This window comes from Maniola hyperantus, chromosome 7 (genome assembly GCF_902806685.2).
Source record: "Maniola hyperantus chromosome 7, iAphHyp1.2, whole genome shotgun sequence".
Taxonomy (NCBI): Eukaryota; Metazoa; Arthropoda; class Insecta; order Lepidoptera; family Nymphalidae; genus Maniola; species Maniola hyperantus.
Genome location: NC_048542.1, coordinates 1,723,027 through 1,729,026, shown reverse-complemented (window position 1 = coordinate 1,729,026; position 6,000 = coordinate 1,723,027). Strand labels below are relative to the sequence as shown.

Sequence of the window (6,000 nt, the reverse complement as noted above, 5' to 3'; positions counted from 1 at the left end):
GGGGTTTGAACCGTCGACCTTTCGGTTTTCAGTCCACTCCTATACCGGTTGAGCTATTGAGGCTCATCTAAATATATAAAAGGAAAAGGCGACTGACTGACTGACTGACTGACTGACTGACTGATCTATCAACGCACAGCTCAAACTACTGGACGGATCGGGTTGAAATTTTGCATGCAGATAGCTATTATGATGTAGGCATCCGCTAAGAAAGGATTTTTGAAAATTCAACCCCTAAGGGGGTGAAATAGGGGTATGAAATTCGTGTAGTCCACGCGGACGAAGTCGTGAGCATAAGCTAGTTTATAATAAGGGTACTGATGTTCTAATAGGCTATTAAAAAGGTTTTATAAAAATTGTAATAAGTTGTTCCTTTTTTTGTTTTGATTGTGATATAATACAGGTTAAACAAGATAAATAATACCAAAGACTTTCTTTCTTTAGTCACAGTATTTTTTCGAAATGTTATATTGTAATGGTCCCAAAGTAAAGATTACAGCTCTGAGTAGCGACTTCTTCCGTCGACTTTAGGTATTTTGTCAGGGACGTAGTTATTGTTGCCTCTGCGAAACATCAAAAGGCCTCAGGTATGCCTTAATGATACAAATGATGTATGTGCCCTATTTTTTTTTTTTTTTTTTTTATAAAGAATATTAGCCATTTTTTAAATGACTAATATTCCCCTTTCCTCTCCAATTAAGCGTCAAGCTTGTGCTAGGAGTAGGTACGACAATAGTGCAACGGGCGGGGTTTGAACCGTCGACCTTTCGGTTTTCAGTCCACTCCTATACCGGTTGAGTTATTGAGGCTCAAATTATGAAGGCATTATTTATTTAACTAGCTGATGCCCGCGACTTCGTCCGCGTGGAATTAGGTTTTTAAAAATCCCGTGGGAACTCTTTGATTTTCCGGGGTAAAAAGTAGCCTATGTCACTCTGCAGGTCTTTATCTATACCCATGCAAAAATGTCAAATCCGTTGCACCGTTGCTATTTGATTGAAGGACAAACCAACAAACCAACAAACCAACAAACAACCACACTTTCGCATTTATAATAAGGGTAGTGATTCGCTATGTTATTTTTTTTGTTGGATAAATTAACATTCAAACCAAAATTTGTTTGATTTTGATGACGGGAAAAGTAATCCGGACTTTTAACCAACATTGCCCACATGGATTTTTCATCCAAATATCCTAACCTAAATTACCTAACTCTTAAAAATACGTGGAAAATCCCATGACTATAATTTAAGGCTAGATGTAGTATAAATGTTTTAGTGATAAAATGAGTGGGCAGGTTTACCTAGCGATTATTTCTCTTTTCCACACAAACCTGTAGGGCGATTGTCTAAAACCTGCATCAATCATTATTACAATCTCAATTGTTCTGATTGGCTGAATTTGCGATTGCGATTTTGCGATTCTTGTTGCAACAATGCAATGTGGCCAATAGTGAGCGAGCATTAACCAATCAGAGATGATTGCGATCGTGACATTGTAGCTGTCAAACAACCGCGGTAGGGCCACTGGCTAACTTGTAATGGAATAAATAAATCAATGAGAGCAGGAAACAGTGGAAACTATGTAAAGTTGTCCAAGAAAATTCGTAGAAGAGAATATGGTTGCCGACTGCCGTGCTTTAGTATGAAAGACTCTACCATGATAGGGAATCGGCGTTCCTTTCAGCACTCAGCAGTTTTTCCGACCTATAGACAAAGACAGCGCTACACCAATCAACTTCAGAAGATCACCGTAATATTTTCAGCGAAGTTTCAGTAGTGAAGTCCCGACCGTCGACGGGAGCGGACGTGCCTCGAGTCAGGAGCTCGGTCATACAAATTCCACCCTTCCGAAACTTTTCAGATGCTTGTGTCGTGATTAATCTGTGTTGTGAAGTTGAAAGTGAAATTGGGTATTTTGTGCCCGTTGCCAATAATTTCAGTTGAAAATAACCTATGAATATTTCAGTTGGGCGCTAACTGGCGTCAGCCTAGTTAAGACACGCGTTGAATCTTCAAGACTCGGTAAGTTTATTTTTAAACTGTTTTTTACCGGCGACTTTGCCCGCATGGATGGATTTTTAACTTTTGTCAGCTAAAAAACGTGTTATTTTCATATCTCATACAGAGCGGGGTATATGCCTCATCGTCGTTTAAATAACTTTAGGTTTTTTCAGACCTAAACTTTGGTAATAGTCAAATAATAACTTACAGTTTAGTTCACAGTTTTCTTTTTGAAAATGTTTGCCGTTTCAAGTTTAAAATTATGATTGCTGAAGATTTTGTTTTAAATTCTAGTAGATAAGAAAGATTTTTGCGTTTTTTGGCTATTAGCTATTTTATATTTCAAAAGTATTACACTTTTTCCAACAAAGTCAAGAAGGAACCTAGTTTTGTTTTTCTAGGGTTAGGTAGGTAGGTACTTATGTTTTTCAGCGGTCTATTGCCAACTAAAACGATCTAGGTTTGATTTTCATCCGTTAAACTAATCTTGTAGGTACAAATTATATTTAGACTAGCTTATACTCGCGACTTCGTCCGCGTGGACTACACGAATTTCAAATCCCCATTTTATTTTACCCCCTTAAGGGTTAAATTTTTAAAAATCCTTTCTTAGCCTACGTCATAATAGCTATCTGAAAGAGGAATATATTATCAAGCTTTTTCTCGACACTTTGTTAGTGTAATTTTGGATGTTTTAAGAATCCAGTTGTAATTTTTCTAAGTGCACTTCCTTAGTCCTTTTTTAGTGCACCCTAAGGTACCTACCTACTCTTAACCCTTGTCATTGTAACAGGAAACCCGTTCTCAGTAATGAACCGACGATAGGTACCTATTCATGGGATTCTCCTCTAAATTTTAATTCTTCTGAACCACCGGTTAGACGTTGCGTTGTCAGTCAGTCAGTCAGTCACGGTATGCACTGTTTTATGTGTATGGAAGAAAGATGGTTAACAATGTGAAACATTTTGAAAGGTCTAGACTGCAAACTAGGTCTCTGTGCCAAAATCTGTGCCAAATGTCATCAAGATCAGTTCAGCGATTTGACCGTGAAAAAACAACAAACTGACATACTTGCGCATATTTTATTATATTAGTAGGATGATTTAATTATAAGATTTGTGAAATTAGGTTATTCACAAATCTACACGCGTCGTAATGTTGATTTGTGTGTATGCCATTAATTTTTTTTCAGTAAACGTGATAAAAGATATTTAAAAAAAATTGTTTGCTTTACATCCTAATTGGTTCTTATGAGTTAATGCTGGTATTTAGTGTGGACGAAAAAGATGTGAAAAATTAAATGAATTATTTTACTTTTAGTAAAACCACATCAAAATGATATGATTGGTCTACGAGTTTAATAGCGTCATAATAGCACTTTGTCTGCGCTCAACGCGCTGCTGAAGGAGTCCCCTCGCTGTGACATATATGCTGACGAATGGGCTGACCTCATGGGTCAGATTTTGCACTTTTGTGAAAATTTATAATTTTAACAATTTTTGTATGTATGTTTATGTTAGTTTGTACTCGTAGTTTAATTAGTGTAATTGGCTTTATGGCCGTTCTAATTAAATAATAAATAAATAAATAATAAATAATAATAATATTATAGGTAGGTAGTACTGATTCGATGGCAACAAAATTTTATTGTTCGCATCTTTTTCTTACCGGAATGTAATGAAAAAATCAATTTAAAAAAAACGGCCAAGTGCGAGTCAGGTCGATGTTCATTATTTTCTGCCGCGTACCTACAGCTGTACTTGAATCATTAATTCACTTTACCTAAAGCTTTCTAGGTTAGGTTTTCTAGATGAAAAATATCTCGATATCTTCAGATTTGGAAAGCCTTTTACTGTTCTGTTCAATGCACAGGAAACGTATTTTAAACCTTGTGCCCTACAAAATAAGGTTGGTTTTTACGTTTGTGTGGAAAATACATTGATTTTTAAAATGCTGTTTTATGTCGTCCACAGTTATAAATGACTTCTTGGTCGGATAAAATGGACTGAATTGAGGTAATCGGTCAATTTCTTGAATTTAGTATTTACTTGCGAGTGCCAGAGCTTTCTAGTACGAGGTCAAACGACTTCTAAAATCTAAGTATATTTTTTATTCAGTGCAGAGGCAGATTATATGTCGAGTCGAGCGCCCTAGGCAAGCATCTCACAGGCGTCCCCTTTTTTTAATTTCAGTTCTAAGTATGGGGAACCCCCAAATTTTTTTTTTGTATTTTTGTGTGAAAATCTTAATGCGGTTTACACAATACATCTACTTACCAAGTTTCAACAGTATAGCTCTTATAGTTTCGGAAAAAAGTGGCTGTGACATACGAACGGACAGATTGACAGACAGACATGATGAATCTATAAGGGTTCCGTTTTTGCCATTTGGCTACGGAACCCTAAAATGTACGTCCGTCTCCGGAATGCAAGCTATCTCTGTACCAAAAGTCAAAATCCGACACGAGTCACGTCGCAACCGAGCAACGGATTTCGTTCGAACGGAGATCGACGTGATTTTTTTCCTGGGTATAGCTGGACCTGGAAAGTGACATAGGCTACTTTTTATCCCGGAAAATCAAAGAGCTCCCATTTCTGAAAACCTAAATCCACGCGTACAAAGTCGCGGGCATCAGCGAGTAAATACATAATTAAGATTTGTTTTGCTGATACAAAACAAAATGTAGATTTTCTAGAGTAATTGAGACATGAAGTAACAAAGAAGAGTGGCTCTCTCCATTGACAATGCCTAGGTCTAGACAAAGGCATAACGAAGTGACCTTTTTTCCAGCCACTACCACTGTTGTCGCATTTGTCGCATTTGTTCATTGTGTAGTAGCAGAGTGAACTAGAGTGAGAGAACTCTCGGTTTTGTTTAATTCTTACTACTACTTACTTTAATCATCATCAACCCATCACCGGCTCACTACAGAGCACGAGTCTCCTCTCACAGTGATGCTCGCGACTTCGTCCGCGAGAACTACACAAATTTCAAACCCCTATTTCACCCCTTTAGGGGTTGAATTTTCAAAAATCCTTTCTTAGCGGATGCCTACGTCATAATAGCTATATGCATGCCAAATTTCAGCCCGATCCGTCCAGTAGTTTGAGCTGTGCGTTGATAGATCAGTCAGTCAGTCAGTCAGTCAAGATTATTTGTTGTTATGGTGGCAATAGAAAAATACACACTGAAAATTTCGATTCTCTACATATATTATTATAAGGTTCATGTCATGAGATACAGCCTGCCGCTGACAAACAGACGGACAGACAGATGGACGGACAGTGGAGGCTTCGTAATAGGGTTCCATTGGCACTTTTCGGGTACGGAACCTTCAAAGTATGATGTATTTGGCGTTTAATAAACGCTATTTCAGCTCTCCTGTAATAATTCAATTTTTCAGATAAGACTTTTACGCTTAATAGGAATGAGAATATGTTTGACGACCTCCCTGGCGCAGTGGGAAGTACCGGGTTCGATTCCCAGCTGTGGATATTAGGAATTTTATGATTTCTGAATTTCCTCTGGTCTGGTCTGGTGGGAGGCTTCGGCCTTGATTAGTTACCCCCCAAAAGCCGTGCTGCCAAGCAATTTAGCGTTCCGATACGATGCCGGCCGTGTTGAAACCAAACGGGTAGGCATATGGGTTTAATAAAACTGCCATACACCTTCCAGGTTAACCCGCTTCCATCTTAGACTGTATCATCACTTACCACCAGATGAGCAGATGAGAATGGAATAAAAAGAATGTTTGAGCTTTCTCGTGGAACAGGTATCAGCTGTAAGATGGCATCAAACAAAACAGAAATAAGGCTTAGAGCGCACTTAGTGTAATTGAAAGGCTCTCGCTTGCCACTCTCCAGTATGCTTAGTACGAGATTTTATGTCTCACTAACGTTGATAGTATTCGAGAGTCGAAACACAATAACGTCAAAGTAAAACGGACCTAATAAGCCTTGAATTGAAGTCAAAAATTTAATGCCACTGATTTTAATTT

The 6,000-nt window shown here is 38.0% G+C and overlaps 1 protein-coding gene across 1 annotated transcript in view; it reads left to right on the top strand.

Annotated features, from left to right (window-relative positions):
- Positions 1-1,791: 1,791 nt before the first annotated feature.
- Positions 1,792-6,000, top strand: part of LOC117983813 (uncharacterized) — a 178,254-nt gene continuing 174,045 nt past the window's right edge. Inside the window, exon 1 of the mRNA XM_034970438.2 lies at positions 1,792-2,024. The gene's annotated coding sequence lies outside the window, so the exon portion shown is untranslated. The remainder of the gene's footprint in view (positions 2,025-6,000) is intronic.